This window comes from Schistocerca piceifrons, chromosome X (genome assembly GCF_021461385.2).
Source record: "Schistocerca piceifrons isolate TAMUIC-IGC-003096 chromosome X, iqSchPice1.1, whole genome shotgun sequence".
NCBI lineage: Eukaryota > Metazoa > Arthropoda > Insecta > Orthoptera > Acrididae > Schistocerca > Schistocerca piceifrons.
In genome coordinates, this window is record NC_060149.1 from 727228831 (window position 1) to 727254219 (window position 25389).

Here is a 25389-nt window from a genome sequence, read left to right on the forward strand (position 1 = left end):
GTGTACATGCAGCAACGAATAAGGTAGTCTTTAACTAATAATTTGCATGGTCACTGCGGACATTCAAGAACACCGTGGCGTCAACTTCTGAATTAATAGTATTTCTTTAGCTGCGTTTGACTGAAGTTTGTACATTATTTTCTGTTGATTCGGTACGGCCTGATCTTAAGCAAACGGTGACAACGTGCAGATTGTTATGCTTTTAATTCTTTGCAGGCATGTAGTTTCTTCTTTTGATGAAATATTTTAGATTTGTGCTTCATTCATAAGATTTTTTATTTGTCAGCGACGTGTTTCGGCAGTACGCCATCACTGTCGGGTGGAAGGCATCTTTTACAGACGAAGGCAACACGCCAGTAATTCTGTATGATTATTATCATAGTCAAAAGACCTTAGAGAATTTGCCCAGGCTAGCAGCTAATACCATTGAGGCAAAAGGTACCTTCAATTTTGTGTGGATGGTATAAGAGTCAAAACTCGTAGCAGATAAATGATACTCTTGTGATTGACGCGGAAATTGTAGTACTTTGATTTAGACTAGCAGTTGTAGTCTTCACAATATAGTCCACGTTGGATAAAATGGCATTTCTTTTGAATATCGGTATTTTCTTATTTGACTGACTTGTAAACAAAAGCTGAAACAAAATAAGACATAAAAAAATCAATCGGCCAGGAAACTTCATTTCAGTGTAAACTCCACTGCAGAGAAATAAACCTTAACTTGTGGCTAAACAATTTTGCGTAACATTCTCACTCAACTGGTGTGCTAACCCGGTATCGTAGATCTTTGCTGGAGAGCTTACAGATCGAAGTTCGGAGGGTGGTCATGAGGCGTATTCGGATGACTGAATTGGTACACGCGTTGTCCTCGAAAGGTAAGAGGTTGAGTCACTGCCTCTCAGGAAGTTCCATTATAATCCACTTCATGTTCCAAACTAGAGATTTCATTATGGACAAGTGACAAAATGAAAATCGAGTGATTTCTGAAGTGAAATGGTCGTGCAAAACTAATCTGCGTGTAATTAACTATGGTGACAGCTTGATCCAGAAATCTCTCATTATTTACCGGCAGAGACTGTCAGCAAGGATCAGCTCAATATACTAAATGTGTACATCAGTTTCTGCTGTGGTATGGGCTTCGCAGTTCTGACTCTTCCTCTGTTGATTTTTTCTGTGTTGTTTTATTATTAAAAAACTTGCAAGTTATGATCATCCGATTTAATCAATTATTTTACTGTATATTTAATAGGTTTTGGAACTTAAATGCTATTTGTCATCGTGTCATTTATGCTCTGGACGAGCCACGTGGATACAATTTGCAATATGAAATCTTATTTAGAAATTTTATTGTTGCTGTGATTTAGACCAACTTTTGTTTTAATCTGTATTTTACAAAGATGTCTTTCCTTATTGTCATTTCTCAGAAGAGATATAAACGTTTGTTGTTGCTGGTAGTTCTCCTTTTCTGGAAATTTTTAAACGAGGGATGAAATTTCGCTTTATTTTCCGAGTTTATTTCTGGGAAGAATATCTTATCCCAATCTCTCCTTTCGTTCGCTGCACTCACATAACGGTGTGAGAGACATGTCATAGATTTTTGTTTCCTATTTAGCCTGCCAAGAAATAAATATTATATTCCTGTGCAATATTTTTAATAGCATCAGACTGGATTGATGACTTTATAGGAGTCAGAAGAATTGAGTATGACGTTCTCAGTGGAAGACGTTGAGAGATAGTAAAGTGTTTTGAGTAACGCATGGAAGATCTACAGAAATGAAGACAGTGCCGTCAGCTCTTTGAAACTCTTCTTAGTCGATACCGTTGTAGACCTAGTGAAAAACACCCCAGCAAACTGTTGCGAAAAGAAAGAATTCTTAGATAAGTAACGCTTGACAAGATAGCTGCCGCCTGACCATCGGTATAACCAAATGTAAAGTAATGTGTTTAAGTTGAAAGACGATTGCTGATGACACACTAAAGTTTCTTATTGTTACGCAGCGTATTTATGAGGCAATTTTGTACAGAACTGTCACGTCAGTCTAATAGTAAGGTAAGCCAGACAGCATTTCAATCCACGGGTTCTAAGGAGCTATCATTAATCCATTCATTGTCAGGAAATCGAAACAAATAGAAGGCGCAGAAAGAACTGGGAAGGCTGACAGAAGAAAAGAATGTTTCGCCAATGAATGTTAAGTAAGCATTAAAATGTGACCGACATCCTCAATAATCTGAAGTAGGATACGTTACAAACATGGTGATGTGATTAACTTAAAAATGTACTTTTATGATTAAGAAACTGTTTTACGAAGAGAGCCAGAAACAGATTACTGTTGTTACATACTCATAGTCGTGGAGCTTAAGGGTATCATTAGATAAAATGAGATTCACATATAGTGGCAACGGTGATTGGACTTGTCGCTCATTATGCGTGAGTGCAATAAGGGGGGGGGGGGGGGAGGAAAGTAGATCAGGGTTGAAATTCCATCGATTAGCAGGGAGGGGACATACGATCTTTGTACGCAAGGTGTGCTCTAGCAGACCCTTAGCATTTGGAATACAGATGTAGTTCCAGATAATGGCACACTGGAGAAAACTCCAAGTTCGGAAATTCTGTTGGATGTCGTAGCTTCCATCAGCCATAAGTCTTGAAGACAAAGTTGTAAATGGTTTTGCAAGGCATACCTCGAAAACTGATTCCAGTAAGTTGTCTGTGTAGGCGGGGAACAAACAGAATTATTGTTAGAGGATGTATTTTGTAATGAAATCTTTCTAAAACTAATTAAATGTTATGAAAGCAGGTAAAACTTAAATTTATACATACAACGTTCGTTCAGACGACTTCAAACTCGTACAAAAGGACAATCAGATACGTTCGTAGATGTCCGTTCGATGACGTGGAAGATTATTTGTATCGGTATTAATCTGCTTGTCCTGTTTGGAAATCTACATCTGCAGGTATATTCCTCAAGCCACGTTATGGTGTGTGTGTGTGTGTGTGTGTGTGTGTGTGTGTGTGTGTGTGTGTGTGCGCGCGCGCGCGCAGGAGGGGGCACTTGCAGCACCGCCATTATTTTCCCTTTTTCTTCTCCACTCGCGAACTGCACGTGGATCAAACGACTATCGGTCAACTTGCGTATCGACTGTTTAATTTCTCTGGTTTTCGCATGTGGTCATTTCACGAGGCGTAGTATGTTGCACAACTTTTCTTCAAGAGTACGCTATCGGAATTTCAACTGTAAACCTCCCCGTGATACGCAGCGCCTCCGTTGTACTTCTTGCTACTGGCACTCATAGCGCATCCCCGTAACTAAACGATACAATGACAGATCTCTCTCTCCCTCCTTCTCTCTCTCTCCCATTAATCCATCACGGCAAGGGTCCCCAAACCGATGAGCATTACTCAAGAATCGGTCGAACAAGTGAGGTGCACGTCACTTCTTTCGTGGAATAATTATATTTCCTTAAGATTTCTGCAATGAATTTGAGTTTGGCATCTGCCTTTCCTACAACTTGTTTTACGAGGTCAGTCCACTTACAGTCTTTCCATATGGTTAATCCTAGGAATTTGACAGATGTTATTGTTTTATCTCCAGAGCTAGTGTAACCGAACAGATAAAGGATATCTTCTCGTATTTATGCACCATACGTTACATTTATCTACAATGATCAGCCACAACGTTGTGATCACCGACCTACTGTCGATATAAACCCGTCCAGGCGATAGCAGCGTCACCTGACGAGGAATGGCTGCTAGTCAGACACACGCACGGTGCATGTAGTATCAGTGAGCGTGCTGTCCGTGTGTAGAATGGGGAAGGCACGCGATTTATCTGAGTTTGACCGAGGGCTGATTATGATGGCCCCGAGACTCCACACGAGCATTTAGGTAACTGCACGACTCGTCGGGTGTCCGTGGAGTGCTGTAGTGTCTTCAACAGCCGGCCGGTGTGGCCGAGCGGTTCCAGGCGCTTCAGTCTGGAACCGCGTGACCGCTACGGTCGCAGGTTCGAATCCTGCCTCGGGCATGGATGTGTGTGATGTCCTTAGGTTAGTTAGGTTTAACTAGTTCTAAGTTCTAGGGGACTGATGACCTCAGAAGTTAAGTCCCATAGTGCTCAGAGCAATTTTTTGTTTTCTACACGTAGCGAAACCAAGGTGAAACCGCGTCCAGATGTCGTGGGGTTGGGCGGCTAACCCTCATCACAGATATCGGACGTAGTAGGTTCGGCAGACTATGGCGGAACTAACATCATACTTTACTGCTGGGCAGAGTACGAGTATGTCTGAACACACTGTGCACCAACACTCCTAACTATGGGCCTCCGCAGCCGGCGACCCATGCATGTGCCAATGTTAACACCACGACATCGGCAACTACGACTGAAATCGGCACCTAACCATCGGTACTGGACGTTGGCGCATCGGCAGAGCGGTGCATTGTCTGATGAATCCCGATACTTTCTTCATCATGCTGATGGGAGGGCGCGAATCCGTCGTCTTCCAGAGAAACAGCTCCTTGATACCTGTACTGCCGGCCGGAGGCGGCTCCATTATGCTCTGGAGAACCTTCACGTGGGCATCCATGGATCTAGTGGAGTTCCTGTGAAGCACCGTGACCGCCAAGGAGTGTCGTTCACTGGGTGCAGACCACGTACGTCGCTTCATGACGACCATATTTTCCGACGGCAGTGGCATTTTTCAGCAAGATAATGCGCCATTTCGGCGGCCAGAGTGGCCGAGCGGTTCTAGGCGCTACAGTCTGGAGCCGCGCGACCGCTACGGTCGCAGGTTCGAGTCCTGGCTCGGGCATGAATGTGTGTGATGTCCTTAGGTTAGTTAGGTTTAAGTACACTGCTGGCCACCGTAAATGCAACACCAAGAAAGACAAGAGGTAGCACAACAAAATTTATTTTGCAGATAACATGTTGACCAAGTATCAAATGATTACGTTTACAGACGTCTGTGACACGTGGTTCCTGCCAGAATCAGTAGCCAGAGTAGCCGCCATTGTTGGAGATCACCGCTGCCACACGTCTCGGCATTGAGTCAAAGAGACGTTGGATGTGTTCCTGGGGTACAGCAGCCCAAGCAGCTTCCACTCGTTGCCAAAGATCATCTGGTGTGGCAGCTGGGGATGTAATCTGGGTCACTCGTTGAGCAACCATGGACCACATGTTTTCTATCGGCGAAAGATCCGGAGAGCGAGCCGGCCAGGGAAGCAATTCAATCTGGTTATTGACGAAGAACCTTTGGACAATGCGTGCCACGTGTGGTCGCGCATTATCCTGTTGAAATATGGCTGTGGCCGAGCCCTGAAGGTAAGGAAGGACAACTGCCTCCAGCACCTCGGATATGTAGCGCCGACTATTTAAAGTACCGGCAATGCGTACTAGAGGCGTGCGAGAGTAATATCCAATACCGCACCATACCATAATAACCGGTGCAAGACCAGTGTGGCGGTGCATAATGCAGCTATCCGGCATCCTCTCTCCACGGTGTCTCCACACTCGAATCCGACCATCGTGGTGCTGCAGACAGAAGCGTGCCTCGTCAGTAAAGACAACGTCATTCCATTCTGCCGTCCACATCCGTCTGTCATCACATCATTGGCGACGGAGACGTCTGTGGTTCTGCGTCAATGGTAGACGAAGCAATGGACGTCTTGCGGACAGACCATTCTGCTGTAAACGGCGTCGAATGGTACGCGCAGACACTGGATGATGCGTTACAGACGCAATGTACTGTGCTATGGTTCGGGATGTCACTGAGCGATCCGTCACTGCCATGCGCACAATTTGCCTATTAGCACGTGCAGTGGTGCACCGAGGTGAATGCGATCGACCACGTCGGTCCGTCGTACCCTCCTGCATCCAACGGTCACATATCCGCATTACAGTTGTTTGGTTTCGTCCAACGCGACTAGCGATTTCTCTGTATGATAATCCACAATCTCGGTAAGCCACTATCCTTCCTCTGTCGAACTCAGATACTTGATCAAACGATGTTCGCTGTTATCTACGAGGCATAACTGATCGTCTTGTGAAACAACCACAAGGTAAACACATGTGCCGAACGTACACTCGTCGAAATCGCCAAGCCTTAAATGGCGCTATGAGGTGGCGCCACAGGCGCGCGTGATGTGCGTCTGCGCTGAAATTCTAATCAGTTGCATATCTCATCGCTGCAAACCCATGGTGTAAATTTCACTTGATTCGGGTGCTTCCTTCAGGGTGTTGCATTTACGGTGGCCAGCAGTGTAGTTTTAAGTTCTAGGGGACTGATGACCTCAGCAGTTAAGTCCCATAGTGCTCAGAGCCAATGCGCCATTTCACAATATCAGGAGTGTGATGGAGTGGTTCGAGGAACACAGTGGCGAGTTTCAAATGATATCTTGGTCTCCCAACTCGCCAGATCCGAGCCCCATCTAAAACGTCTGGGATGTTATTATACGTGGCGTCAGAGCTCATCGGCCCCATCCCGAAATTTACGGGAATTAGGTGACGTGTGTGCAGATGTGGTGCCATACACTCCAGCGACCTACCAAAGACACATTGCTTCCATTCCACGGGGCGTCACCGCTATTATCCTTGCCAAAGGTTGGCTATTAGGTAGGTGGTCATAATGTTCTAGCTGATCAGTGTACGTTCAGGGTCAAATGCTAGGCCTTGCTCCATTGTACGAATTGTCCATTCTCTGCATGTCTTCCTGCATTTCGATACAGTCTTCTAGCGTTGCAGCCTTCCTACACGCTGCAGTACCGTCTGCTAACAGCTCAAATGGCTCTGAGCACTATGCGACTTAACTTCTGAGGTCATGAGTCGCCTAGAACTTAGAACTAATTAAACCTAACTAACCTAAGGACATCACACACATTCATGCCCGAGGCAGGATTCGAACCTGCGACCGGAGCGGTCGCTCGGCTCCAGACTGTAGCGCCTAGAACCGCACCGCCACTCCGGCCGGCTGCTAACAGCCTCGCGGATCTTGCGACGTTATCGACTAGATCATTTACATCCTTGTAATCAAAAGCATCCGCGCACCCCTGTGTAATGCGGAATTGACGACTAGATATCACGAGAGGCAGACCAGCCTGTATAGGAGGAGGTAGGGAGTAATGTGTTGTCAGTAGAGAAACAGAAAATGGGTCGGTCAGGGCAGCTCAGTAACTTCCAACAAGAACTAGTCACCAGATGTCATCTGAGTGACAAACACAGCAGGGATATTTCCGACCCTTCTAAAGCTGCCGATGGCGACTTTTGGTGATGTGACTGTAAAGTGGAAACGTGAAGGAACAACCACAGCTGATCCGAGACCAGGCAGAACTCATGTACTGATGGACAAGCCCGTCGAGTATTGCGGATAGTAGTTGTAAACATTGCATGAAATTAGCACAAGGAATCACTCGTAAGTTACAAAGTGCGGTCAGTAGTCTAGCTGGCACAAATGAGTGCGGGTAGGTAATTACAAATAATGGAGCGCAATTGTCGAACACTTCATCATAACCCACGCATTTCGGTAGTCAGTTCCAAGCGACGCCACTGCACAGTGGATGGCTGGAAATGATTGATTTTGATGATCTATCATGCTACACCGGTCCGGTGGAAGTGTTTGACTTTGGCAAATTTCTGTAGAACGTTATCTGCCATCACGAGTAGTGCCAACAGTTATTGCTCTTAAGTAAACGCTAAATGCGGAAGCATATAAACACATTTTTCAGCATTCTTTACTGCATGCAGCAAGAGAACAGTTCAAAGACGACGATTGTTTGTACCAACATGACAGTGCACGCTGTCGTAACGCAGCATCTGTGAGGCAATGGTTTGTGGACAGTAACATTTCTGAAATGGACTGGCCTGTCCAGAGTCCCGACATGAACCCAATGGAACACTCTGGGCTGACTTAGAACGTAGATTTCGGTCCAGACCGTAGCGTCCAACAGCGCTACCTTCTCTGACTTCGGCCGTTGAGGAAGAACGGGACTTTTATGGATGTGCACCTTATTGCATGGACGAAGGACTTCAGCCGATGGTATATATGAGAAAAAGTACCACCACAGCTGTATCTTAAGAATGTCTTTATTCTACGACACGACTAGTTAGGGCGGCAGATGACCGCCATCCTTAGGCCCTACCACTGCCAAAAGAGTATTCGATTTCCTTGGCGCATTTACTGTGCGATCCTAGTTACTAGCACTGGAGACAACACGGCGTCGAATATACACTATGTGATCAAAAGTATCTGGACACCTGGCTGAGTTCGTGGCGCCCTCCATCGGTAATGCTGGAATTCAATATGGTGATGGCCTACCCTTACCCTTGATGACAGGTTCCACTCCCGCAGCCATACGTTCAATCAGGCTTTGGAAGATTTCTTGGATAATGGCAGCCCATTCTTCGCGGAGTGCTACACTGAGGAGAGGTATCGATGTCGGTCGGTGAGACCTGGCACGAAGTCGGCGTTCCAAACCATCCCATAGGTGTTCTACAGGATTCAGGTTAGGACTCTGTGCAGGCCAGTCCTTTACAGGGATGTTATTGTTGTGTAAGCACTCCGCCACAGGCCGTGCATTATGAACATGTGCTCGATCGTGTTGAAAGATGTATTCGCCATCCCCGAATTGCTCTTCGACAGTGGGAAGAAAGAAGGTGCTTAAAACATCATTATAGGTCTTTGCTGTGATAGTGCCACGCAAAACAACAAGGAGTGCAAGCCCCCTCCATGAAAAACACGACCACACCATAACACTACAGCCTCCGAATTTTACTTTTGGCACTACACACGCCGGCAGAAAACGTTCACCGGGCGTTCGCCATACCCACGCCCTGCCAGCAGATCGCCACATAATGTACCGTGCGTGATTGGTGGCTCCACACAACGTTTTTGCGTTGTTCAATCGTCCAATGTTTACGCTCCTTACACCAAGCGAGGCGTCGTTTGGCATTTATCGGCGTGATGTGTGGCTTATGAGCAGCTGCTCAGGCATGAAATCCCACCTAACTGTCATAGTACTTGCAGTGGATCCTGATGCAGTTCGGTATTCCTGTGTGATGGTCTGGATAGATGTCTGCCTTTTACACATTACGACCCTCTTCAACTGTCGGCGGTCTCTGTCAGTCAACAGACGAGGTCGGCCTGTACGCTTTTGTGCTGTACCTGTCTCATCACGTTTCCACTTCACTATCACATCGGAAAGAGTGGACCTAGGGATATTTAGTAGTGTGGAAATCTCGTGTGCAGACGTATGACACAAGTGACACCCAATCATCTGAGCACGTTCAAAGTCCCGTGAGTTCCCCAGATCGCCCCGTTCTACTCTCTTACGATGTCTAATGACTACTGAGGTCGCTGATATGAAGTATCTGTCGGTAGATGGCAGCACAATGCACCTAATATGAAAAAAGTATGTTTTGAGGGTGTCCGGATGCTTTTGATCACATAGTATAGATTCGTGATGAAAGCTAGCCCACGTGTGCTAGCAGCAAGGATCCCACAGTAAATGCGCCAAGGAAATCGAATACTCTTTTGTCAGTGGTGGGGCCTGAGGATGGCGGTAGTGTGCCGCCGAAACTAGTTGTGTGATAGAATGAAGACATTCTCAAGATACAGCTGTGACGGTACTTTTTCTCATATTGAACGGTTCGTTCAAAAAATGTTCAAATGTGTGTGAAATCTTATGGGACTTAACTGCTAAGGTCATCATTCCCTAAGCTTACACACTACTTAACCTAAATTATCCTAAGGACAAATACACACATCCATGCCCGAGGGAGAACTCGAACCTCCGGCGGGACCAACAATTCTGCGCGGCTTGAACGGTTCGTCATTTCTTTACAGACATTGAGGCACTGTACTCAAAATGTTTCCAGCAGAGTTCAAGCCGTTCATAAAAGCGAAGACTAAGCTTATCCGTTACTGATGTTTAAGAATCTATGGCTGTTTATTCAATGTGAATACAGAAAACTGCAACTAGTCGTTTTTAAAAAAATAGTTAGTTATTCAATGAACTGGCTTTCAAACCTTTCCAGTCTCATTCTCAGCTAGTATACAGGAAGTTACATAGCTATTTCAAGGCGTAATACTGGGTGCTGGCTTTGTGACAAGAACATGCAACATGCTTTTATGCATCGCCGTGTATCTTGCTTATATGTCGATTTGGATCGAAAATTTAAATTTTTACGTACTGCGACAGTATGGGCGGCTCTTCTTGTTACTATCACAGTGGAAGCGGACAGATGGATATTAACAACAAAAGCTGCCCATATTGTCGCAGTAATTACAAAATTAAATTTTGGATCCAAATTGGCATATAAACAGTACTCACGGCGATGCACTAAAGGTTGTTTCATCGTCTTGTGCCAGGACCAGCACGTGGCATTACGCTTTGAAATAGCTATGTAACGTCCTGGACACCATCTGAAGATGAGACTGAAAAGTATCGAAAACCGGTTCATGGAATAAATATTTCTAAAAAGTGATCGGTTCCAGTTTTCTGTATTTACATAAAAGTGAAGGCTGGAAACACCCAATATTAATGTCCACTAATAGGTGTCCGGATACTTAACGATCACATTTTGTACCTGCCGTAATCAGTAACGGCCCTGTAACACTCCCTCGGTGTAGTCACAGTTGGTAATGAACTAGATTAAATTGAGTCAGTATGGAATCAATAGTGTCTGTTAGATATGCCTTTCTTGTGAATAAGATTCATAGTTAACGCCAAGTATAGAGGATTTGCGGCAGTATTTGTTCGAGTTGTTGCTGTGTGTAGAACAGCGACACGCATTTCGGGATCAGTGTGGACGAAATAGGTCGGCTGTATGCATATTGCGACTCGAGTTGCAACGTGACATGATGCAGTGGTAGACTCGTATTGTGCAAAGCTGTGGACGTGCGCGGGCTGTGCAAGCCGCGAGATGAAGCATGCCGATGGCCTCACAGCTGCCCCTCGCTAGCCTCGCATTCTACTTCCTAGTAAGTGCTCCGCATTGTGCTGCGTTTCCCGTCTCGTCTGGCCGCTTTCGTGCCTTCAGAATAGCTTTGTTTCCGGAAACCGCCTATCAGTCGCGCATCTTTTACACATTGTTAGTAGTCATAACTGACACGGGTAGATAGAGGAAGCTAATAGAAGCAAAAACGTTTCAGTGAACATGTGACTTCAAACTAGTCGTTTGCGAGGTAATTGTGAATGTGTGGCTACCAGCTGACACTGACTTCAGAATGAAACATTGTCTTAGTTAGTACAAACGCGTTTGAAATACAAACATTTCGATTAAGTCCAATCCACCCGTGTCAGCTTTTGCTGTTAGTTATGACATATCCTCTATATGTAAAGCCAGTAACAACCCCGGCGATGGATGACAGAAAAGACAGAGGCCGACGTGGACACTGTAACTGAAAATGAACATTGATCGAATTTTAGGGTGACAACCAGATGTAATCGAATTATACTGTTTTCCATTTCAGTCTTCTATACTTTTATGTTTATGAAATGCTGTATTCTCCGCAGAACAATGATCTTCATGGATTACAGATCTTGTTCTTGAAATAAACAGTGAATGTACAAAATAAACAGCGAATATACATTGTATTTGGGACCAGTTTTATTAATCTTATTTGTAGTATTGAAACAACAACTGTTGTTCATTCTTAGAACGTTGAAATAGAATGAATAGACAATCGACCACATACAGGGTGTTACAAAAAGGTACGGCCAAACTTTCAGGAAACATTCCTCACACACAAATAAAGAAAAGATGTTATGTGGACATATGTCCGGAAACGCTTAATTTCCATGTTAGAGCTCATTTTAGTTTCGTCAGTATGTACTGTACTTCCTCGATTCAAATTGTGAATTTTCACAATCAACATGTGTGGGCTGACAAGAATCCGCACGCAATTGTGCAATCACGTCATCAACACAGATCGTCTGTGAACGTTTGGGCAGGCATTGTTGGTGATGTCTTGATTGGGCCCCATGTTCTTCCACCTACGCTCAATGGAGCACGTTATCATGATTTCATACGGGATACTCTACCTGTGCTGCCAGAACATGTGCCTTTACAAGTACGACACAACATGTGGTTCATGCACGGTGGAGCTCCTGCACATTTCAGTCGAAGTGTTCGTACGCTTCTCAACAACAGATTCGGTGACCGATGGATTGGTAGAGGCGGACCAATTCCATGGCCTCCACGCTCTCCTGACCTCAATCCTCTCGACTTTCATTTATGGGGGCATTTGAAAGCTCTTGTCTACGCAACCCCGGTACCAAATGTAGAGACTCTTCGTGCTCGTATTGTGGACGGCTGTGATACAATACGCCATTCTCCAGGACTGCATCAGCGCATCAGGGATTCCATGCGACGGAGGGTGGATGCATGTATCCTCGCTAAGGGAGGACATTTTGAACATTTCCTGTAACAAAGTGTTTGAAGTCACGCTGGGACGTTCTGTTGCTGTGTGTTTCCATTCCATGATTAATGTGATTTGAAGAGAAGTAATAAAATGAGCTCTAACATGGAAAGTAAGCGTTTCTGGACACATGTCCACATAACATATTTTCTTTCTTTGTGTGTGAGGAATGTTTCCTGAAAGTTTGGGCGTACCTTTTTGTAACACCCTGTATATCACATTTACTGCGTGAGCGCTAGTTGTTGCAGGTAATGTTTCGCTTGGGCTGTTGGTTATAAGACATTGGAATCATCATTTCTTTTCTGCAGTCGGTGCGCCAATACACCACTTATATCTGAGTTTAATGGAACTTATGTTTTTGTACGTATCCTGTTCGTCCTGTTCTCTGTGTGTGTGTGTGTGTGTGTGTGTGTGTGTGTGTGTGTGTGTGTGTGTGTTTTGTTGGACAATTAAGATTCTGTCCTTGCGCGAGATAGTTGGTGCCACATACCGAAGGCCCATCAGTGTGGCCAAAATAGTTCCTGTTTGTTGGCCGTGTTTTACGACGCCGCCTCGAAGGCAGTAATGTCTTGCGGCCAAGCCATCAAAGAGGCGGCACGGCGTTTGAGTAACTTATATCTTCAGCGTTCGACAGTAGTGTCAAAAACACTCTTCAAACAAAGGAAAATATTTCCATTATTTTGAGTTAGTGTGGAAAATTTGACGTGAAGATACAGTAACGATAATGTTCAGGCAGTTTCTTGGCTGTATTACTAAGTATGAATTAGAACATTCCTTGTACAAACCGTCATTGTACTATATAATTGGCACTACGTACAGACGTCGACTGGTGGAGCGCTATTTCGTGGACGACGGGTGAATGCTGTACATATTATTCGCCAGACAATAAGCAATGTTATTTGCAAATTACTAGTTGTATCTATTTGTTTAATACATCTAGGTATAGATAACGAAACTTTATGACATATTCATGTGTAATAATATCTCCAAAATAGAAGTGGCGACATTGTGTTTTAGCTCGGTGTCACATGAAATTGCAAACTGTGATAATAGTTAAATCCGCAGTAAAAGGAGACTACTTGTGACATCTAACTTACTAAATTTTATTTAATACGCTGAACGATTTGACCAGAAAATTTACGCTTCACGAAAGCTGGCGTAAGAATGTGGACTACCTACTAGGTAAAACGAAAGACTAGAGAGACTATAGGAATGTCAAGTCTACAGTACTAAAGATGAAATTTAAAATCGACATATTAGGAATAGTATGTTTTTAGGTTGGCTAGTACCTCCAAGTATATGTGGCAAGAGCAAGCTGTTAATGCTTATTTGCCCCTAGCAGCAGGTCATTGTCGATCCTTGAACTTCCTCGTCAGACTGGAACTGACGTCCACGCATGTCTTGCTTCAGATCGCCAAAGATGCGAAAATCACATGGTGGAACATCTGGGCTTCACGGAGAATGTTTCGGTGTTTCCCAGCCAAATCGCTCACAGATGGCAGCGTGGGGGCGGTCGTTATCGTGCGACATAATAATTCTGTCCGAAAGCATTCCGACATCCCGGTGACAATCTTCAAAGCAACATCTCCTCCACCAAAGAAATTCAAAGCCGTTCACACAGGTTCCGGGAAGGTCACGATGACCTAATTCATCGACGGCAGGAGCACTCTGCTCGTCGAGTTCCTCGAGCGTGGAACCACAATCACTGCACAGCGCTGTGAAGACACTTTGCAGAAACTGCGACGCGCAATAAAGTTAAAACGCCCAGGAATGCTGTCGGACGGAATCATCCTGTTGCACAAGAACACCCGCCCCCACAGTGTCAATCAGATAAAGGCCACGCTTCACAGATTTGGTTGGGAAACACAGCACCATCTTCCGTACGCTCAGGGTCTTTCATCGTGTTATTTTCACATCTTTGGCGACTTGAAGAAAGACACACGCGGACTTCAGTTTCAGTTGGACGAGGAAGTGCCAACAGTGGAGGCGATTGTGGATCTGTTAGCAGGCGACCGCGTTCTGCAAAACAGGAATTGATCGTTTCGCCTCCCAGTGGGGCAATTTTTTGGTGATTACTCTTGAATGGAACCATTCCCTTGTCCTGCTGTGGCAGGTAATCGTTTTTCATTTGAGTGCCCATTATATATCTGAAGGCGGGAAAGACACTGGGCCGGCCGCGGTGGTCTAGCGGTTCTAGGCGTGCGGTCCGGAACCGCGCGACTGCTACGGTCGCAGGTTCGAATCCTGCCTCGGGCATGGATGTGTGTGATGTCATTATGTTAGTTAGGTTTAAGTAGTTCTAAGTTCTAGGGGACTGATGACCACAGATGTTAAGTCCCATAGTGCTCAGAGCCATTTGAACCATTTGAAAGACACTGGAACGAAATGTAGGAAATGGTATTCGTAGAATGTATTACGAAATGGTGCTGGACTATAACTTAGGAGAAAGGAAGATACTCGATCCTCCAAGAAATGAGCAGCATTGTCGCTCTCGTGTATAGTTCCCGAGGAGGATATTGAATTAGTTCACAAACGCTCAGTATTATGGTAGGATCTAATGACGTCGTCGTCGAGAGGACATCAACGAGACTCGCGATCCGTGAGTGAGGCATTGTTATAGTATTGGAATGCCCCTAGTAGTCTGTTTCATGGCCAGTGTTCCTGTGGGTGCAAGTGAAAGTGGTGCAATACGTTTATAAGTAACCTAAGGTATGATAATATCTGCGATTGGTAGGATAGAAGGAGGTAACAAATGCCACTCCAATCTCCTAAAATGATAATCTGCACTAGTAGATTTGTTCGCTAACAACTGTAGATGTTCGAAGAAGATCAAAACAAAGTCGTCCACGAGCGGCTGCTGCTGGGGACGGTCTTGCGCACAGCACCTCGAAATAGACAACGAAACGTTCGGAGTCGAGCCCTTGTTAGTAACAACACGAAGCATAACTGCATTCAAAACGTTCGTAACGGTGATGAATGACAATAACATTACTCATTGTATGCCAAGCAGATTCGAGGTAGTTTTGGCTCTTTGCGGTTGTTACAAAACATGTTAGAGAAAGCCAGCCGTGATTTTTGCCAGTGTGTATAGTTATTCTACCAGTACACAAATTGCCCTCCCTCCTCTTGAATCATATAGACAAAAAGTACCCATTATCTGCATTAGTATATCCAGAATATTGTTATATATCTGACCGTACATCGTACTACGTACAAACAGAATGAATGACTAATTTACCTTTATTAATCTGTTGTACATCATCTGATCCCGTAATAATTTTAGTGGCCATAGAAAATGACAGTTAAGATTAATTCTTTTGAGTGGTCACAAGTTATTTGACATCAAATTTTTACGACTTCTTCGTTCGTGGAGATGTAGCCTCAGTTTTCCTTATAATGATGGATGGAAGCTTGGTGGAGTTCTTACGAGTATTTTCATGCACGTACTTTAATACATGAACATTGAATTCAGGAGGTTCGTAAAAAAACATTGTTGTTCAATCTTTGTTGAAGCTTTCAGAATCAATACAGAACTACAATAATATGGAAATTGTGGGTCTGCCTTGATGCAAAACACTTTTGTTATTTTTTTACTCCCATACTAGTTGCAGCGACAAATATTGCCATCATCAGTGGGTTCTTTGATTCATACACCATTTACACACGTTCAAAATGCGAAATTACTGAGTTACATAAATTAATGAATAGTTAGAAATGTGTGTTAGACTGGTTATTTTCCTATAACATGTTCAAAGATGAAGATACTAATAATCCTTTTTTCCCTTCGATCTAGAATGAGTTCCTCTGACAGAGAGATCTGAGTATTTATATAACTACTCGTGCCTTCTGGATTTAAATGCTTTTGAGTATGAAATGCTTTTTATCCAAATTCTGCGACTAATGACATTTCATTGTGTCTCAGACTGTAATGTGACCATGAACGGAGTTATCAGTGCCACTCAACGAGATACCGATCGACCTTCTGCCACGTAACTCACTCCCAGAATACTGATTCTTGACCGTCTGCTTTTCGGCGAACCCTTATCTCGATTTACATTTCATTACATTAGACCTGCTGCTTATCTGCTTTTATTGTGTATCGGCCCACTTTGATGACTAGTTAAATCCAGCATGTGACACTAATGACATTTGACTCACTTCAATATAGCCGCATTACCGCCACAAAAGCACTGTTTTGCGAAGTTGTGAAGACGCAACAGTGTCTGTTGAACGTGTAGTGAAGCTACAGAAAGAGGAATGGAGTTTTTCTTTCTTGCCTGCGTACCCGAAGACACTGATACCCATTTTCCATAGACGTTCAGTTAGTGACACTGCTTGCTAGCGCACGTGTTTGTCATGCTGTGTGGGAGATTTGGATGCGCCGATGAACATCTAGTCTAGTCGAGGGTGTGGTTTACGACTTTATGTTCTGCAGCACAGAACGCGAAGAAGCCGAGATCGCCTGTTATGTTCAGTGGTGCTACGCATCATCACTCATGTCGTTCAAAAAATGGTTCAAATGGCTCTGAGCACTATGGGACTTAACAACTGAGGTCATCAGTCCCCCAGAACTTAGAACTACTTAAACCCAACCTAAGGACAGCACACACATCCATGCACGAGGCAGGATTCCAACCTGCGACCGTAGCAGTCGCGCGATTCCGGACTTCACGCCTAGAACCGTTCGGCCACCGCGGCCGGCACTCATGTCGTTCATCGACTAAGCAGCTACAGGGACATGACCTACTTGACATTATCATCTGCTGCGTATGTGACAACAGTTATAGAAAAGAAGGCAGACAGCTACGTATGAAGGTTAAGAGTTTAATGTTTCGTTATTTTCGTGATCATTAAAGACGAGCCAGCTCGCATTCGACACCAGTGGAGAAGTAAATAGCTTCTATCTTCGAAGAAGGTAACATTCGTGGCTGGCAGTCACAGACTATACGCTGAGCCTGGTAAAGTCTGTAAGTAGTGCATGCTGTACGTCCTTCCAGCCACAAAGACAGTATGAGGTCTTTTTCTCACTCGTCTTTGCATAGCACACGGGCATAAGGCGCATAGCTTCTTGCTCCGGCTGAAGGATCTTACAGTGTGTGGTGTTTGTGGAGCAAAGACACCAGTTCGCCCCATTTTAATAGATTGTCTTTTATACCGAAACAAGAGAACATCAGCTAATTTACTGACAGATTTATTCTTCGTTTTGACTGACACCAGTGTGGTACAACTTCTAAGGTTCTGTGCAATGCCCTCATTGTTCCCTAAAAGATACGGAGCAGTTTTACGTGTTATTCAGATGTCTGCCTCCTCCATGTTGATTGTGAGTGATCAGCCAGCCATGCGTTCCTGTGTTATTATTTTAGCTTTACTCTTGTATTACTTGCGTTTTTATCGACAGTTTTAGAAGGTATATGCGCTGTTTTAAAGGCTGTGAGTTAATGTGATTGTGCGAGTGAGAATGACTGAAGTTGGGAGAGAAAGAGTTTAATTAAGACTTACTCTTCCTTGTTTTATAACAGTTTAGACATTTTAACCATTCATTTTTACTCACGCTCATAAGATCGCTGATAACCTAGCCGTTGAGCGTCCATGAACACCGCCCCCCCCCCCCCCCCCCACACACACAGGAACATTCCGGTATTAACTTCTTGAAACCTACAAGTAAATTGGTTTGCTTGAAGAGAAATTCCAACCACACTCCTCCCAAATACGAATGCGATTCCTTAACCACTGGCCCATCTCACTCGTTGAACTACGGTCCTTGTGAATGCTGAACTCAGCACGAAGCCGGGCCTATTAACTATCAGTCTAGATGTGTTCAAAAAGGAATACATACACACTCTTCCATAGAGCAACAGACGTTATCGATTGATGTTAGCAGATAATGTCATACTGGGCACTACCCCTGTGTTTCACGACACTGTGGAAAAACAATTCTACCTGTGGCGTTGTATTTGTCATTTTTAGTCACTTTGCGATATTTTTCTATTTCGTGATCATCCGATATTTTGCTTTGTGTTTCGCGTACATTTCTCAGAGTTTTAGCGATTCGCTCGTGGCACTGCAGTTTTCGTACTTACAATCTCCCTTCGATGCAGCAGAGAACGTAAACTCTTCGTGAAGCATCATGTGCACCTCTTAATATTGTTTTATTATGTCATTCTTGTCTGGCGGAAAATCAATACACATTTGTATTCTGGGAAGAAAAAATTTTGTAGCTTTTGTATGCCCAACGACATGGTTACGTTCTTTCTTTCAGACGTATATTTACCTAAACATAACCTGAAATGAAGAATTGGATACTCCAGTGAGGGAGAAATACCATGCCAATGGGACCTACTGTCTTTAAGGGTGCTGTGCCCGCCGCTAGATACGGTACATGGTTGTATGCACAGAGGGCGCTACATGCCAGGGCAGCCCCCAGCGTGACGCTACATAGTTACGGTTAGTCTACGTCTACATTCATACTCGGTAAACCACCTTACCGTGAATGGCGGAGGGTACGTAGTGCACCACTGTCACTTCCCCTTTTTCCTCTTCGAGTCACGGGTGGTTAGAGGGAAGAACGATTGCTGGCATGCCTGCGTGTGAGCTCGAATCTCTCTCATTTTATCATGATCGTCTTTTCGTGACATACACGTACGAGGAAGCAACATAGTTGTTGACTCTTCTACGAACGTACGCTCTCGGAACTTTAACAGTAGACCATACTGTGATGCGGGACGCCTCTCTTGCAATGGAGTTGGTTGATCATCTCTATAACGCTTTCGCGCTTGCTAAATGATCCTGTAACGAAACGTTTTGCTCTTCTTTGAATCTTCTCTATCACCTCTGCCAGTCCTATATGGTACGGATCCCATAGTGACGAGCGGAATTGAAGTACTGGACAAACGAGTGTTTTATCAGTTCAAAATGGTTCAAATGGCTCTGAGCACTATGGGACTGAACATCTGAGGTCATCAGTCCCCCAGAACTTAGAACTACTTAAACCTAACTAACCTAAGGACATCCATGCCCGAAGCAGGACTCGAACCTGCGACCGTAGCGGTCGCGCGGTTCCCGAAGCGCCTAGAAACCCTCGGCCACAGGGGCCGGCTTTTGTCAGTTATTCCCTTTGTTGATGAAGTACGTTTCCCGAGTATTCTTCCAGTGTTTATGTGATCAGTCCACTTCAAACCCCTCATGCACATACTTCTAGATATTTTATGAAAGTAACTGCCTCCAGTGATCGTTCTACAATTATGTAACCGTACAGTAATGGGTCCTTCTGTCTGTGCACATGCAATACATTATATTTATTTATGTTGAGGGTCGATTGCCACTCCCTGCACCAAGCGTCGATCAAATGGTTCAAATGGCTCTGAGCACTATGGGACTTCACATCTGTGGTCATCAGTCCCCTAGAACTTAGAACTACTTAAACCTAACTAAACTGAGGACATCACACACATCCATGCCCGAGGCAGGATTCGAACCTGCGACCGTAGCAGTCGCGCGGTTCCGGACTGAGCGCCTAGAACCACTAAACCACCGCGGCCGGCAAGCGTCGATCCACCGTGATTTCTCTGTACTTAACAGCCTCATCCGAGAAAAGCCTCATGGAACTTCCGACACCGAGCGAGGTGGCGCATTAGCACACTGGACTCGCATTCAGGAGGACGACGATTCAAACCTGCGTCCGGCCATCCTGATTTAAATTTTCCGTAATTTCCTTAAATCGCTTTTGGCAAATGCCGGGGTGGTTCCTTTGAAAGGGCACGGCGAATTTCCGTCCCCAACCTTTCCTAATCCGATGGGATCGATGACGACGCTGTTTGTAGCCCTCCCCTTGACCAACCAACCAATTTCCGATGTCGTCTACTATGTCATTTATACAGGGTGGTCAGAAACAGTATGAAAAGCTTGTAAGGGTGCTGCAGGGTAGATGTGCTGAGAAATAATTGTTAAGGAAAAAATCGATGCGTTGCGCCTTTTCCGAGTTAATTAGCATTGAAGTTAGCCAATCAGGTCGCTGCGCGCTTAAATTCAAGGGGCCCGCCATATGCAATTAGACCTGACGTCAGTTGTTCTCAGCCTTTGGCTGGGTTTCGGTCCGCACTGCCGTCACAGGTCCAATTATTTTACAGCTTTCTTGGTCAGTTTTAGGAACCTAAACGAAGGACACATTTGGCGACACAGCCTCTGGCGGGCCTCTTGGATTTGCGCGCAGCGGCATATTGGCTAACTTCAGTGCCAGTTAACTCGGAAACGGCACAACGCATCGAATTTCTTTCTTTCTGTATTATTATTTCTCAGCACAGCCTACCTGTAGCACCGTTACAAACGTTTCGAACTGTTTCTGACCACCCTGTACATATTGTGAAACTTAATTTGTCCTATACACTCCTCTGGGGCACGCCCGAATTCTAGAATGACATTGTCTGTTTTATTTGCTGGAAACTCTTCGGTCTAGCCACACAGTTGGTCTGACATTCCACCCGCTCTTATTTTGTTCACCAGGCGGCAGCGCAGAACTGTATCGAATACCTTCCGGAAGTCAAGGAATACGGCATCTACCTTCGCGCCTGTATCTACTAGCCCCTAACATGGACCGCATTATGTATCCGTTGCAAGTCATATAGTTTCGCCATACTTAATCTATGGTGCCAGAGAGGTCGCTGAGGACCGCCCCTGACGTCACACAAATAGCTCGCAAATGAACATCCGACCGCTGACAGCTTAACTTGGCGAGTTGTTGTAGCTATCACCAGTTGCCATCAGTGATTCAGCTGTCAACAGAAAGTTGTCACGTTGCAGCAGACATTGCGCAGCATCATAGTAACAACCGAGTGTTCAAGTGTGCGTTAGTAGTTGAGCCTAGACTTAGATTACTGTTATCAATAACAGAGGTAGACTGGGACTACTGTTAGTCATCGTTCATTGAGTTAAGCTGAGACCAGCGCCACGCCTTCAGTCCATGAATAAAACTAAAGCTGAGTATTCGTATATGTATGATTTTAATAAATGGTTGTTAACTGTTATTCATTGTGTTGTCAATATTGTTTTTGTTGTAGTCTAATGTACCCTGTGACAAGACAGTTGCTGCGTCATTTCAATACAGCAACTACTTTCTGTGGTAGGGGCTCGCTCCCCGCTACCTTTGTGACGGCGGCCAAACTTAATTGGTGAATATAAAAATGGATTTTGCAGAGAGTGCGCACTCGTGAAAAGTTGAATTAGATAGCTGCAGTGGAAGTAAGAGAGTTGTCACCACCACGAATGGAACAGTTTTGCGTATCACGTGACTGAAATATCTTCAGGCCTTGTACTGTCCGTTGGCATGACGGGATGAGCCATATGCACTTCCTAACAAGAAAAGTAAAGTACGCAGAAGACAGCGTCGAAAGTCATTGTAGCTTCGTACGTGTTCACACCTATGTCAGGTATGAAACGTCCACCAGACTACATTAATGTTGTTCGTGTTCAGTGTTGTTGTCAGGCCTGGTAGGGCATATAAGGGGCACGAACGTGTCAGATGTTGAGTGATCACTGTGAAGGACGCAGAGACTCTCATTTGGGACGGTGTTATCGCCACATAACAAAGTTTCAAAGGGCCTTATTGTAAGGTCTCCATTTGATAGGCTGGTCGAACCGGGTAGTATCTTGATTTGTTGGGTACTCAGATGTGACAGTAGCCCAATGTTGGACTGCATGGGAACGTGTGGGCATGCATACTCGTCTTAAAGGTTTCGGTCGACCACGTCTGACCATCATAATGGAGGACTGGCGTGTTGTGCACCAAATATATCGTATCCGCTTCACATCTCCACGTGCCATCCGAGAGCAAGTAATTGGATCCCTGCTATGTTCTGGGTCATACCGCACCATTTTTTGGAAACTAGCAGAAGTCTCACTAGGGAGTTACCGTCCCATCCTTAGGCTGCCGTTGCACCACAACGCCAACGGTTGTCTTTGACGTGCGTCCTGACCGGGAAGCACGGAGTGTTGATAAATGGCGTCACATTGTGTTCAGAGATGACTCTCGGTTCTGCGCAACTCTGTATGACCATCGTTGGCCAGTATGACAACGCCTGTTGAGAGGCCCCATCCTTTCAACGTTCTGGAGAGGCATAGCGCTATTACTGTTGGCTTGATGGTGAGAGGAGCCATCGGGTATGGTTTCAGGACACAACTGATATTGACTGAGGAACCTTTGACGGCACAGTGGTACGTCACGGATATCCTGCATCCTCGTGTGCCATCTATCATGCGACAGTATCATGGTGTCACTTTTCAACAATACATTGCTCGTCCACACGTGAACTGTCTGTATTATGTTGATATACTCCCATGGCCAGCACGATCCCCAGATTTGTCCATGATAAGCCCTGTGTGGGACCAGCTTAGACACCAACTCCGTCCCAGTCTCCAGGACATCAAGGACCAGACAAAACAGTTATGTGCCAGCTTGCCTCGGGAAAGGATACAACGTCTTTGACATTCTCCCCAACTGAATCAGTACATACGTCTACGTCAGAGTTGGTGCAACGTCATACTGACAAGTGGGTTTATACTGCCATTCTTTGCAAATTTTACTCAGTTTTGTAATCACTGAAATAACATCACATGTCCTCTTAACCCGTGAAGTTTCATTTCGTTTCCTCGTCTTCCTGTGGGTACTTCACTTTTTTTTCTCAAGCAGTGTATACCGGGTGTGTCTCCTATGGGTCGTCAGGCGCATTTTCTCGGGTGTTTCGGCAGATACTTGCAGTTTCGTTTTTGCAGCGTGTCACTCAAACAAATCCTGCTCATCATATCTTTCATACGACGCCCAGAGACAAAGGAAAACGTCGGTTTGTTTCCCATTACAAACAAAATAATTTTTAAGTGGAATTTTATGGTTCAAATGGTTCAAATGGCACTTGAGCACTATGGGACTCAACTGCTGTGGTCATCAGGCCCCTAGAACTTAGAACTACTTAAACCTAACTAACCTGAGGACATCACATACACCCATGCCCGAGGCAGGATTCGAACCTGCGACCGTAGCAACAGCGCGGCTCCGGATTGGAGCGCCTAGAACGGCACGGCCGCCGCGGGCGGCTGGAATTTTATGTTCCCATTCGATAGAGCGGACCCAGATTCGTCTTGTGCGTTATAGTTTAATTGTTGTGTAGTAACAGTTACAGTAGAACACGAAGAAACATCAGCACTCCAACAGCGACTGAGCAGCGCTTCTGCATGGCGGTAGCAGTCAGCGCGGGCCGGAGTACCGATTATTATTCGTGTTTTACTGTCCCTCTTAATAAACATCGAATGGGCACATAAATTTCTATTTTAAAAATAATTTTGATTGTAACGGGAGTCAAACTGGCGCTTTTCAATGACGCTGGGCGTCGCATGAAGGACGTGATGAGCAGGATTTATTTGGGCTGACACCCTGTATAGAGCCAATTTGATGCTGACCAGATCGTGAATCACGCCGCCAATGCACAGCAAGTACCTGGATTTGGGGAAACTTCCCCCAGCAGTCAGCTACCTCGAACACAACGTGCGGAAGTATGGGGGTCATAGTCGGCTACCCGGATTGTAACAGTGGATTGATTGATCACAGTGGGACAAACTACTCGCCATTTCAGTTACGAATTTCAATCGACGATCGGCCTTACAACGTAGAATCACCTAGTCGTTATGGGTACCTCTGTTCACAATAAGTCACAAGGCACAAAGATTAACATAAGCAGAGGAAAACTGTCTTTGAACTGTTGAACCATAGAAAAAGGTCGTCCGTACTGTCTGGTTGCAGAACTCATGACGGGAGTACGAGTCGTTGCACGCCATTTGACAACCGTTGAGGCCGATTTGAAGATATTCAAATGGGAGGTATGTTTACACAGGATGAGACGCGGTTCCTGACACACCCACCACCGCCTGTCATCGGCGAACATTACAGGAACCTACTATCCGATCAAGTACATACGTTTGACGCTTGCAGTTACCCACAGATGATCTATGCACACAGGAAGACGGTCCACCACAGAGTCGCTCCCTGTCAGAATGGTTTGAGAATACTCCGTGTATAGGTGGATACTTCGGTGGCTTCCCAGGTCGCCCACTGTCATTCCTGTTGAGCGCATCCAGGATGCCATCGAATGAAATACGAGCGACTTGGACCCAGTTTCGGCCAATCTCCTGAATTGGGGTCGGCTATTGAGCTGTCATGGGCCATATTGGCTAGCCAGCGCTTTCAGTATACGTAGATTTCGTGGTACGACGCTTCGTCTTCGTCATCAGATTCTGCAAGATAATTGACAAGTGTCTTTAATTCAATCACTCATAGTTTTAAAAAGGTTATATGTAACTTATAGATATCATTATTATCTTCTCTTTTAAAACGATTAATACACTGACGGAAGAAAATCGCAACGCCAAAAAATAATTAATGTTGAGTAATGAAATTTCGAGAATACATTTTTCTAGGTAACATATTTTAGTATTAACATTGCATGATTACTGGTTGATGTAAGCGGGAAAAAAAACCATTGCAAATGTGAAACGCTGCTACATTAATAACCGGTGTAACCGCCAGAATGTTAAATGCAGGCATGTAAATGTACATACATTGTGTTGTACAGGTGCCGGATGTCAGTTTGTGGAATGGAATTCCAAGCCTGCTGCACTTGGGCGCTCAATACAGGAACGGTGAATGCCGTTTGTGGATGACGCTGAAGTTGTCTTTCGATGATGTGCCATATGTGCTCGATTGAAGACAGATCTGGTGATCGAGCAGGCCAGGGCAACATGTCGACACTCTGTCGAGCATGTTGGGTTGCAACAGCAGTATGAGCGCGATCGTCATCCTGTTGGAAAACACTGTCTGGAATACTTATCATGAATGGCTGCACAACAAATGGTTCAAATGGCTCTGAGCACCCATGCCCGAGGCAGGATTCGAACTTGCGACCGTAGCGGTCGCGCAGTTCCAGACTGTAGCGCCTA

General features: G+C 45.0%; 1 protein-coding gene across 2 annotated transcripts in view; it reads left to right on the forward strand.

Moving 5' to 3' along the window:
* LOC124723200 (transcription factor 12) overlaps positions 1 to 25389 on the forward strand; it is a 748137-nt gene that overhangs the window by 545201 nt on the left and 177547 nt on the right. The window lies entirely within an intron of this gene.